The 12,960-nt window shown below is 48.9% G+C and overlaps 1 protein-coding gene across 1 annotated transcript in view; it reads right to left on the reverse strand.

Annotated features, from left to right (window-relative positions):
- Nucleotides 1-7,652, reverse strand: part of adad1 (adenosine deaminase domain containing 1 (testis-specific)) — a 28,435-nt gene extending 20,783 nt beyond the window's left edge. The window contains exon 1 of the mRNA XM_041857509.2: nucleotides 7,362-7,652. The gene's annotated coding sequence lies outside the window, so the exon portion shown is untranslated. The remainder of the gene's footprint in view (nucleotides 1-7,361) is intronic.
- Nucleotides 7,653-12,960: the final 5,308 nt, after the last annotated feature.

Below are 12,960 nucleotides of genomic sequence, written 5' to 3' on the forward strand. Positions count from 1 at the left end.
TGCTGTTCTGGCACCCCAATGGTGGAACAAGCTCCCTCACGACGCCAGGACAGCGGAGTCACTCACCACCTTCCGGAGACATTTGAAACCCCACCTCTTTAAGGAATACCTGGGATAGGATAAAGTAATCCTTCTACCCCCCCTTACTCCAACCCCCCCCCCCAAAATTTGTCAAGTGGTTATCCCACTGGCTATAAGGTGAATGCACCTATTTGTAAGTCGCTCTGGATAAGAGCGTCTGCTAAATGACGTAAATGTAAATGCTATAACAAGCCTACATACAGAGTGGAATTCACTTATACAACAGTAAAAATACCTAATATAAGGCCTACAGTCCGTGCTCCCAAATACTGGAAGAAGTGTGATTCATTAGGTTACATGATCACCACAGTAGCCCCACGCAGCTATAAAAATAAATTATCTAATTATATGTCCATTAAACACAACAGCATGGCATATTTAGAGAGGGGAATAGGCCTAGCCTAAATCATATTTACTTTCCATTTCGCAGCTCAGGCGGTTATTCTAGACAAGGCCCTCTGTGTCTATCACTCTCACGCAAGTAATTTGGGTGGTATAGGCCCAAGCCTATACTACGCCATCTACTGGTGTAAGGTCGTTATTGAATGCAATTCTAAAACAAGTTCTAGACTTTTATTTTGGAAATGAAACCGGAAGCTTCAAAGCAACTAACATCTGGGCTAGAGTTAATTGACTAGCTAACTTTGAATAGCTACATTCATTCATGTCCTTTGCAGATGCCACATTACTGACAAAAGTTTGTATGTATAAAAAAAAGATATGTAACTGATAAAGGGAGACGTAAAGTAAGAATTTAATGTGTAAATGTTCATTAAGTTGTAACATAGGGTTTGTAGGTTTCCAGATCTAATTTAACATTTTACGTTTCATGCATGGCTTTTCTTATGATCCTAACTATTTACATATGGATTTTCTTACGATCCTAACCATATGTATTGTAATGACCTGACTAGATCATAAAAGAACAACTGTCCAGACAGAGGATTGAGTTTACGAATGGACGGCTTATTAAACCAACTTTACACAGGCTACTGTTTGGCCGTAGCCCACGCCAAATAAATGAAAGATAACCCACAAGCCAATCGCGACCTTCTCTTGCGAAGCCCAGACGTAAAAGAGAGAGAACAAAGGCTAAACCTGGTCTTAACTTCCAATGCTCCATCCCCCTGCCCAACCCCCCTCCACGGCACTCCGCCAACCGCCAGGATGCCCGGCATCAGAACATTCCAGGCATTCCCGTGATTGGCAGATAGCAGGTTGATTGACATGTCGGACCCCGCGAACACTGGGTACTGGTAGGTACAACACAACCATCTACTAGCCTAACACATAACACACAGCTGTCTGTGCGGGTCGCTACACAGCCCCCCACCACAAAGTCCCTCGTCCCCGAGGGAACAAACAAAGTCTCTGAAGCGACCCGGAGGTCTCCTTTGCCTGCGTGGCTGTGATGGCCGCAGAGTGCCCCTCTGGGAACCAGGGGATGAAGGCAAGGACATGGGGGACAAGGAAGCGGGAACGGGTAATACAGTCCGTGGCTCTGGGGAACCACGCGGTGACACAGGGGGAGTGGGCTGTCTGGAGCCTTGTCTGCGGCACGGGGGGGTGGGTGCCTGGAGAATGTCATTGCCAGAGAGGGGAATTGTGGGGGTTCCTGGGGTTTGGGGAGAAGAGGCCCCTCTATATGGGGCTAACCTGTCCCGGTGCAGTGTCACCTTTCTCCCCCTGGGAGGAAGCTGCACCCGGTAAACAACCTCCCCTACCCTCTCCAGGACACTGCAGGGTCCCACCCAGTGACTGTCCAACTTGGGGCATCTGCCTTTTTTCCTTAGCGGGCTGTAGACCCAGACCAGCTCCCCAGCCACAAAGTGCCTTCCCCGGGTGTGCACGTCATAGTTCCTCTTCTGCCTCACACCTGCATTCAGCAGCTGCTCTCTGGCGAAGGTGTGGGCTGTCTCCAGGCGGTCCTGGAGTCTCCGGGCATACTCCGGCCCCGGGGAAACATGAGGGCTATCCAGGGGCCGACCAAACGCCATCTCCGCAGGGATACGGATCTCTCTCCCCAGCATGAGGAGGGCAGGCGTGCAGGAGGTGTAGTCTTGGACAGCGGAGCGGCATGCCATGAGGACCATAGGCAGGTGCTTGTCCCAGTCACGCTGGTGTTTGGAAGAGACGATGGCCAGCTGCTGTCCAAGCGTTTTGTTGAAGGCGCTCCACAAGGCCATCACTTTGAGGATGGAGAGGAGTAGTGCGGGTCTTGTGCATACCCAGCCTCTCACACATGGTGGCGAACACCCGGGACTCAAAGTTTCTGCCTTGGTCGCTGTGGATGGACTCTGCAGCTCCAAACCTGCTGAACATCCCCGCTGTCAGGGCGTCGACGATGGTCTCTGCCTCCTGGTCAGGCAGAGCATAGGCCTCGGGCCATTTTGTGAAATAGTCCATGGCCATGAGCACCCAGCGGTTTCCACTGTCTGTGGTGGGGAACGGCCCAACTACATCCACTCCCACCCTCTCCATGGGAGCCCTCACTGGGAACTGTTGGAGCTGAGCATGAGAGCGGCCTGGGGGCCCTTTCTCGCTGTGCAGTTGTCACAGCGGCGGCAAAAGTCTTCCACATCCCTCTTGTGCTGCCCCCAGTAAAAGCCCTGACGGAGGCGGCGCAGTGTTTTTGTGACCCCAAAGTGTCCAGTCCCCACCCCCCATGAGTACTCTGGAGCACAGCCTTCCGCAATGCTTTTGGGACCACCACCTGCCACCTCTCCTCCCCGTAGCTGACTCCTTCCATGCCCGCTGTAACACGCCATCAGCCAGCCGCAGTCGCTCAAACTTTGACCACAACCCTTTGGTCGCGAGTGAGAGCGCTGTCACCCTCTTCCCATGGTGGCCTCACCTGCGCCTCTACCCACTGTAGCACTGGCTGTAGGTCTGTGTCCCGTCCCTGCTGCTGCCCCCATTCAGCCACGTCGACAGTCTGCAGCTCACAGCAGACAGGCCCGCTCGCCCGACACACTGTGGCACAGACCCCCTCCTCTGCACACAGCTCTCTCCCGTCCCTCTCTCCGTTCACAGTGGCGGCAGCCGTCTGCAGTACAGGGCCGACGGGACATGGCGTCGGCGTTGGAGTGGCGTGCCCCTGCCCTGTGCACCACCGTGAAGTCATACGGCTGAAGCTCCTCCAACCAGCGTGCCACCTGCCCCTCTGGCTCTCTGAAAGACATGAGCCACTGGAGAGCAGAGTGGTCAGTCCTTACAGTAAAGGGCAGACCCCCCAGGTAGTACTTGAAGTGTTTGACGGAAGCCACAACAGCCAAGAGCTCCCGCCGGGTGACACAGTAGCGGCGCTCATGTTTGTCAAATGTTTTGCTGAAGTACGCCACCGCTCTCTCCCCCTCTGGCCCCACCTGGGCCAGCACCCCACCCATGCCCACATTGCTCACGTCTGTGTCCAGGATAAAGGGCAATGTGAGGTCAGGGGGGGCGAGCACGGGGGCCTCGATCAGTGCACGTTTGAGGGTGTTGAACGCCTCCTCACACTCCACTGTCCAAGTGAAAGCCTTGTCCTTCGGCAGCAGGCGGTTCAGTGGAGCAGCAACGCTTGAGAAGCCCCGTACAAACCTCCTGTAGTACGAGGCCAGGCCCAGGAAGCTCTTCAGCTGACGCTGGTCGGTGGGGGTGGGCCAGTCTCTGACAGCCGCTACCTTGTCCTCCATGGTGCTGATCCCCTCCTTCCCCACTCGGTGGCCCAAGAAGGACACCTCTCTCCTCATGAAGTGGCACTTCTCGGGGTGGAGCTTCAGACCTGCGGCAGCCACCCTCTCCAGCACACACCGTAGCGCCCCCAGGGCTGACTGGAAGGAGCTGCCATGGGCCAGGATGTCATCGAGGTATACCAGACACTGCTGTCGGGGGATGCCATCCAGCACCCTGTCCATCAAACGCTCAAAAGTAGCTGGAGCGTTGCACAGGCCAAAGCACAGGACCTTGAACTGCCAGTGTCCTCTGTCAGTGGAGAACGAAGTTTTGGCTCTGGCCTCTGGGGAGAGGGGCACCTGCCAGTAGCCACTGCGGAGGTCTAGTGAGGAGAACCAGGAGGACCCCCTAACCAGGTCCAGCGACTCATCGATACGTGGTATGGGGTATGAGTCCTTCCTGGTTACCTCATTCAGCCGCCTGTAGTCCGCACAGAACCTCAGCTTGCCCCCCTTCTTTGGAACCATGACGACTGGCGCCGCCCAGGGGCTGTCTGAGGGCTCAATGAAGTCTGCCCGCTGCATCTCCAACACAGCCTTGTCTGCCGCCTCCTGGCGTGCCAGCGGGATACGGCGGGGACGCATCTTGATAGGTCGAGCATCACCTGTGTCGATCTCATGCTGCACCAGATGAGTCTGACCCACCTCTTCCTCACTCAGCGCAAAGCTGTCTCTGAATTCAAACAGCAACTGCCTCAACCGTTCCTGCTGCTCGGGGTCAAGACCAACACAGTTCCTCCCCCATATCTCCCTTACTGCAGACAGTGTCCTCTCCCTCCCATCTGGGGTAGCTGGGCTGGGGGCGCGGCCCGGGCTCACAGAGGACTGTGTCGTGGAGGTAGCTGGGGGAATGTAACGCAACGCCGTAGGTGACAGGGGGGCTGGGGAAAAGTCACACCCAGATGTGGGGGAGGGGGGCAGCCATGAGTCTCTGCTGCTTTAACTGTTGGAGTAAAGGGTTTGTTGGGTTGAGTGAATGTGACATTAGGGGCCATGGTGACCTCCGGCCCTCCCTGGAAGCTCAGTGTGCCCTATTTAGGTCTAACTGGCAGCCTGTGCTCCTAAGAAAGTCCAACCCCAGGATACAAGGGTCCTGCACAGCCGCCACCCACACAGGATGACGCACAGTCCTGCCCCCTACTGTCAGAGTCATTATTCCCTTCCCTTTCATGGGTGCCAGCTCACCTGTGACTGTGCGGAGCTGCACAGTTGTAGGCTCACACTGAGTCCAACCTGGCACAATATCTGGCCTCACCAGGGTTACTGTGGACCCAGTGTCCACCAGGGCGGAGCAGGGCACCCCCTCCACAGTGACAGGGACATGACAAAAGTCCCCAACACAGGTCCGGCCCACCACAACAACAGGCTCCATCCGCTTGCCCTCGTCTGCTTCTGGGGGAAGTGGAGCCTTGCTTCCCCGTCTGTGCCGGTGGGCTCCTCCTGAAGAAGATGGTGGTTGGGATAGAAAGCCAGGGGTCCGCACTACCCGGTCTATGCGGACCCCCGAGCCGTTTCCCTGAGCTCTGGGGGACATGGGGCAATCTCGGCGCAGATGGCCTGGCTGGCCACAACCCCAGCAGACCCTGGGACCAGGGCGTGTGTTTCGTGCCGCCTGTAGCGACACAGCACGAATGAGTTCTGTCATTTCAGCCACCCATGCAGGCTTTTCCGGCTCCGGGCTGCTCTGCCCCCAGCTCGCACAGAGGGTCTGTCTCCCTGCACCCCCACCAAAGCCCCAGCTGAAGCCCCAGCCCACACCAGCTCCCTCTCCAAAGCCATCTCCAAGGCTACCTGCAATGACTCAGGATGAGCCAGCTGGGTCTGTATGCGCAGCTCCGTAGGAGAGAGCGCCTGTATGAACTGGTCCCGTGCTAGCTCGCTCTGCACGGAGGGGGGGCATGTGAGCATATGCCCGCCGAGAGAGGCTCTCAATGTCATTAGCTAGCACCCGTAGAGGCTCTCCAGGCTGCCTGCGTCTATTACTCAGTTCGGAGCGCAGTAGCCCGGGCTGTACACACTGTCCATAGCGCCTCCTCAGTGCTCCCACTAAAGCACCATAATCACGTCTGTCCTCGGGGCTAATCAATATCAAACAGGCCAGAGCTTCATCCGTGAGGCATAAAGCCAACTGCAGTGCCCTATCTTCATCCGACCACCCCCTAAAATGAGCTAACAGTTCAAACTGAGCATGAAAAGCTTCCCAATCCGCCTTACCGGAATACTTCGGGGTCTTAACGGATACGGACGCAGCCGGGAACTGGGCGCCGCCATGTTTGTTTACATCCTGAGCCCCAGATTCCTCGTCCCCGCCGCGGCCGACGTCACCCCTTCGGTCCGCCCACCAGAATCCGCGCGAAACACAGTCGACGAAGCACTCATGCCCGCTTCAGCCGCCATCACTCTAACGTCCTCCCTCAAGCGGCCTCTGGGCTCCGATGCCCTGGCGATCTCCTCAGCCAGAACCCCCGACGTCCATGCACACGCACCTCCTTGGCCATAATCGTCCCCTACCTCCACCTTCACTTTCGGATTCCCACGAAGCATCTTCAACCCCCGTTCTCACCTACGGTAGCTAGCCACAGACGTCAGCTAGCTAGCTGGCTAACTTCTATCAACGTTTTTACTTCTGACACCAATGTAATGACCTGACTAGATCATAAAAGAACAACTGTCCAGACAGAGGATTGAGTTTACGAATGGACGGCTTATTAAACCAACTTTACACAGGCTACTGTTTGGCCGTAGCCCACGCCAAATAAATGAAAGATAACCCACAAGCCAATCGCGACCTTCTCTTGCGAAGCCCAGACGTAAAAGAGAGAGAACAAAGGCTAAACCTGGTCTTAACTTCCAATGCTCCATCCCCCTGCCCAACCCCCCTCCACGCCACTCCGCCAACCGCCAGGATGCCCGGCATCAGAACATTCCAGGCATTCCCGTGATTGGCAGATAGCAGGTTGATTGACATGTCGGACCCCGCGAACACTGGGTACTGGTAGGTACAACACAACCATCTACTAGCCTAACACATAACACACAGCTGTCTGTGTGGGTCGCTACAGTATGTTCAACCTTTTGGCAGCCATCTCGCTCCATAACAGTAATTGCGGCCAGCAGGTCAAACGAAGGACAAAATGAACAAGTCACACAAAAAAAACAATCATGATGACTCTAGAGTAAGTAAAAATAGAATAGAATTTACGCATGACGGATCTCGGCCGTTAACGTTAGGTAAGCGCGGCGTATGCAGTAGCTAGTCATGTAGTTAGCTAACGTTAGTTACATTATTTCGTCTCTGCGTTTACAAACGGTATCTACCTACTGCTAGCACGTCGTCAAAATAAAATGCAATTTGCTGATAGCTTAAACGTGTGTTTTAAATAGGTAGCTAGTTAGCTAACTAATTAGCTAACAACTTGTAGAACTGTCTGAAGCTAGTTATTGCGCATGGGGATATAGCTACTGTAGCTAAATAGTTACTTAGCTAGGTATCTATTGAAATGTTTTCCAAAATAGTAACTTTATACTAGCTGATAACCAGCTAGCTAATTCAAAAACAGCACTTACCTGCTGTCTTGAATGTCAAGTGTGGCTAGCGCGGGTCAGTCACTCATCAGATTCTGCATGAATGCGGTTCAAACTTAAAGGATGCAGGTCACTGATAGGTTATTTCTCGAGTGTCGCATCAAAACATTCTGAAATCAAGGTGAATGCAAATGAGGGCACTAAACGTTTTTGCCAGGCGTTACATATTTTGGGGCCATATCTCACTTGGATTTTGCGTTAGAATTTAAGTAGTATCAGCATGAAAAAAATAAAATAATGGTAGCATGGAAAAATGTTTGACCCATGGAACACTGATGCTCATCTCCATTCATATATTCCAGCGGGCTAATTGAATGGGTGGCCAATGGTATCCTTGCAAGATGAAGGGATTGCGTTAGCCTGGGTGCCAGTCTGTTTGTACTCTCTTGCCAACTCCTTATGGAATTGTTATTCCAAACATGTTTAGCTTGACTATGACAATTGAGTAGGCAAAAACACAAATAGATCTGGGACCAGGCTATGATTGTGTGTCTGACAATATGATTTTTTCATTTGCCATTAATTACAGAAAGGGAAAAAAATGTTTTGCCATAATAAGTCATTGATTTTCTTTTGTTACTGAATACATTATTAGGCCTTTGTGCTTGTTTCGTTTGAAGATCTTTAGGCCTACTATTTGCAACTCTGAGACTAGAGGGCAGTATTTACACATAAATACATGACTACCTTTTAAGCCTACAGTTTATAACAAATAGCTACCTTTTAGAAAATCTACTAATTTACTGTGGTCAATATATAATGAAACTGATGTGACAGAAAATCATTGACACCCTGTAATTTTACATTTGGTGAATGTGAACTGTAATTCTGCGTTTGGTGTCTGAGTCACATCATTGGATGACCCTAGAAGCCAATCGCTCAATGTATAAAATGACATGTATGATTTTAGGCAGAAAACTATTCCTAGTTTATGAAAATTGTTAACAAATTGATAATCTTTAATTTGTCTTGATGATTACCATAGATTAGGGTGTGACACATTTTTACCAGAGAAATACAGAAATATGCCATTAGCCTCCGCGATGCCCCTACAATAGAGTGCCCTCTCCCCAGCTCATGTTTGCCCTGACAGCACCCCCTTGTTGATAAATAACAGCACTGGCTCTCCAGCCTGGAGCAATCGCCTCCAGCTGCAGCTCCCCAATGCTCCGTCTCCACAGCAGAGATTGAATCTTCCCCATTCATTAGACTAAGTGGATGAGGTTCTCTAATAGGAGCTCCCTTCCCCTCAATAATTGCCGTTGATTGGCGTAAATTAGACCCTAGTTGCCAGACGAGTGATTCTCGACGACGATAATCCGATTCCCAACTCAAACTAATAGGATTTTAACTTGGGTTTGGCCTAATGTCCGTCTGCAGACCCTGGCTGTGGCCCAGTGCCCTAGCCAACCAGTGCCCTCTGGATCATATCGTGTGTGTGTGTGTGTGTGTGTGTGTGTGTGTGTGTGTGTGTGCTGCTGTGACGTCCCTCCATGTGCACAGATTGCCAGTCGTACTCTGACTCTGACCCTATGACTCATTCCCAGAAAGACATAGAAAGACATTAAATTGATAGGAAATGTATACAGGTGACATTCAGTTATAGCCTGAGTTCTTTCAACATCTGATTGAGTGAGGGATGGGATACTCACTTTGATTGAATTCCAGGAACCCATCATTTAACTCAAATTTCCATAAGAAGTCATATTTATTCACATTGACCTAATATGCTCCCTTTGTATCCCTCGAATGTCCAGGACAACATACCTGTACTGACCCTGTATACTGTAACTAGTGAACAATTTACTGTGTGGTAAATACTGTTGAGTGGCCAATGTCAATTACTCTTGAATTCTCCCTCAGGTGAGGGGCAGTGATGTCAGTTAGGCCTAGTTATAAGCAGTCCATGACTCCAGTTGAGATGGTTCCCTGGTCATGCCAAGGTAGCAACACTTGATAAGTGATGAATGATGAGTACTTTGAATTTGAATGTTGTAAAGCCTTCATAATGCCTCTATATAAATCCTGTATAAGCATCCAAATTATATTCTGTTTAAAAGGGTGAGATAACTGGTTGTTAGGGTGATTTGACAAATGTGGCATCCAAAAAAAGCTAAGCTAAAGTGACATAATGCATGCTAAGTATAATGCAATGATCAGTCACATGACATTAGGTAAGCCACCTGAAGTGCTTCAAACTTCTGCAGAATATCAGTTGGTACTGTTGCCACATTCAACAAATCCCCCCCCCCCAAAAAAATGTTTAATATCACATCTAGGTGAATTGACTATGATTCTAGCTCATGTATGCTACATTATGCTTCCAACATGGCACTTATGAGTGGGGCCCGTTTGATGTCGAAAATCTTGTCATTTGGTTGATAAAGGGACATCGGTGTTACTACTAAGGCCTGGTGTCTAATGAAACTCCACTCTATTACGGCTGAATCAGACAGATTGCTCTCCCGGAGAAATGAATTGAGTTTTTTGTATTTGAGAGATCATTCTCCCTCCATTAACTGCTCTTTATCCCCTCTCTTCATCACAGGGAAATCAGGTTAGGCGGCCATGATTAGCTGGGGTGGCCTCCCTTTTTAAGCAGTAATTGGGTTTGGCGGCTCAGCTGATAGTGCCATTAGGACCAATAAAGGCTGGGCTTGGCTCATCGAGTGAAACAGATTCTTCACGAGCAGATGGTAGACGGAATGGAGAGGGCTCGGGGCTCTGATGTATTGAGGCTGTAAACAAAGTTTGTGTAACCAAAGTAGTTTGGAGGGCCTTGTTCCTTCACCAGGGCACCTCCCTCTACTTCTTTGGTTTTCCAGGAGCAGGGTTGATGGGGACATGTATGTTACTTTGTATTGATGGTATAATTATACAACTTCCTCAAGTATTTGTTGACATTGATGCATAAAAGGTTTGTTCCTTATTCATATCTTTGACAGTTGGTTGTTCATGCTGTAATTTTCACCCATTTCTATACTGTAGATTGACAGGTGGATGGGTGATTTCACAACAGGCCACTAGGGCGTGATGGTGTTATATCTCACAAGCTGAACCATGGCCCCAATTCAATCATTGTCAGATGAAGGAAAAACACACTGCAGGTTCACTAAGAATATTTAAACTGTACCAGTGGTGTTAAACAAGTTAAAACTGACTCCACATCAGGGAAGTTACAGTTTGAATGCCTTGAACAAGAGTGCATGGCCATTAAGACACAAGCCCACATTCTGGCAATAATGATGACTTAGATGATTCCTTGGGCAGCCTTTTAAGACATGCAGTAGGGGTAAACTAGAGGCCATCTGAGCAGGTGTTTTACTCTCACTGATCAGACCAGATGTTCTTGACAATGCTTTCACTACTACAGTCCTCTGAAGCCTGTGGCAATTAACTCCAATAAGAATCACTCTATAGGTGGAGCCCATTGAATGAGCACAACACCATCAATTGATAACCATGATGCATTATTTACTATTAACAATGGGACCTTAATAACACCTTTATTTTTGGTTGAACAATGTGAGGTAATGTGTGTATGCAATTAAATCCAGGGAAATAGTGAACATTTCTTGTAGGATAAATCTGCTACCAAGCAATGATGATCAGATCATGGTGCAAACCCAATAAACCGCATTACCCAGGTAACACCATCCCCAGAAAACAACGTAAGAGTGGACATTACTATTTAGTCTGTTTCATAATGTTTTTACAGCACAGTCTGTTTGAAATTATTTTATGAACTGTGGTTGAATATGTCGGACCAAGACATACAGTAATCGTAACAACAATAATCGGCAATCGATCCCTCTGACTATCGCTTCCTATCATCTGGACACAGGGAAAGGTGAATTGCCAATTCCGAGAAATTCGCAGCAGATAACCTTACAGCGTCCTGTGCGTATTGGGCTTTGTCCTAAAGGAAAAGGTGCATTAGTGGTGACAGGCAGGCTGGTGGGGACCGGGGCTTATGGGAGATTTAGACGTGGGCTTGTGTATTATGTGTGCGAGTCATAGCTGTCTCCCTCTTATCTCTCTTAAATACTATACTATAGGACAGACTGAGTTCTAGACTGAGTTAAATACTATACTACAGGACAAACTGAGTTCCCGCCACAGTTTCTTTCCCGGAATCCTCCCCATGTAGTAAACTATGGCAATGCCTGGTAATATGAAAGGTGACTGTTGTGGAATAACATTTTATGGCTTCATATGTCCTCTGTTTAGAATGATCATTTCACCATTTTGTATGTTATATTTTATTGCAAAACATGGTAATACAAAGATATAAATACAATCATTTACTAACAACAATTACAAAATGTATTGATTTTTAAGTGTGACCATTATGTGAAATCGACAAAGGTCACACAAAATTTAGTAGGCTAAAAACAAATGGCTACACATTCTCACAACGCAAAAATAAGAAATAGACCTAGTTGTGACCCATACCGAGAACCCGGTGGTCAGGTTTTCATCAAATAGGGCTACTGCTTTCATCATGCGCATGTTATATTTATTCCCTAACAGTTTGAGTTATGACTCAAGCACAGGGCAGTTGTGGTGGTGTATTTCCACCCCCAACACATACACCCTGGCTGCTAAATAAAACATAGTCGCCAGGCACCTGTAAGTGTGCTCAAAGTGCTGAGGGAGCAGAAGAGAGAAAGCGTCCAGGTTAAGTTGTTTGAAAGGCCCGGTATTAAGAGGAGTTTTACACTTAAGAAGTTGGTTTCGCTGGGTTTTTGGTTCCACTTATTGATTGATGCTCAACTATCAATGCATAATAGAAAAGCACTCAGAGCAAATGCAGGGTTATGGCCTTGGGAGGGAGTCAGCAGACGAGACTGCAGCCCAATGCCATTATTGCCCTATAAAGGATCCCCTGGGAAGGCCATGGTGTTCAGATCAGCACACACCAAATACCCAATTAAAAAAGCCTTTAAATTCCCTCCTCTTTCCTGTGCAGAAATCAATCCGAATTCAATCTATTCGGCTAGGATTCCGACAGATCAGGTAATTGCCCATAATCGGTCAGCTAGGTGACAACAGCTTAAAGGGAGACACTAATACAATCAGGTATTTGCTTTCAACACTCGTCCTAGCTAGGCCCTGGCTGTCTAAAACGGGCAGAGTGCAGTTTGTTGTAGCCATCTATGGCTTATATAAAGTTACACAAGTCTTTTTTCTGTGCGGTGCTTTTATGGCGGATGAAGGTATTCTCTGAAGCTCTGGGACAATTATACTTCCTAAATTACCTCATGTAAAGTTAAAGGCCCAGTGCAGTCAGAAACGTGATTTTCCTGTGTTTTATATATATTTCCACAGTATGCGATTGGAATAATACTGTGAAATTGTGAAAATGATCATTAATGCCCCTTTAGTGTAAGAGCTGTTTGAAAAGACCGCCTGAAATTTCAACCTGTTTTGGTGGGATGGAGTTTTGGCCTGCATGGTGACATCACCAGGCGGTAAATTAGGTAATAGACCAATAAGAAAGAGAGTTCCAAACCTCTCTGCCAATAACAGCTATTTTTCAGTAAACCTCTCCCTACTCAGACCACTCCGAGACAGTCCT

This window comes from Coregonus clupeaformis, chromosome 3, assembly GCF_020615455.1.
Source record: "Coregonus clupeaformis isolate EN_2021a chromosome 3, ASM2061545v1, whole genome shotgun sequence".
NCBI classification, from domain to species: domain Eukaryota; kingdom Metazoa; phylum Chordata; class Actinopteri; order Salmoniformes; family Salmonidae; genus Coregonus; species Coregonus clupeaformis.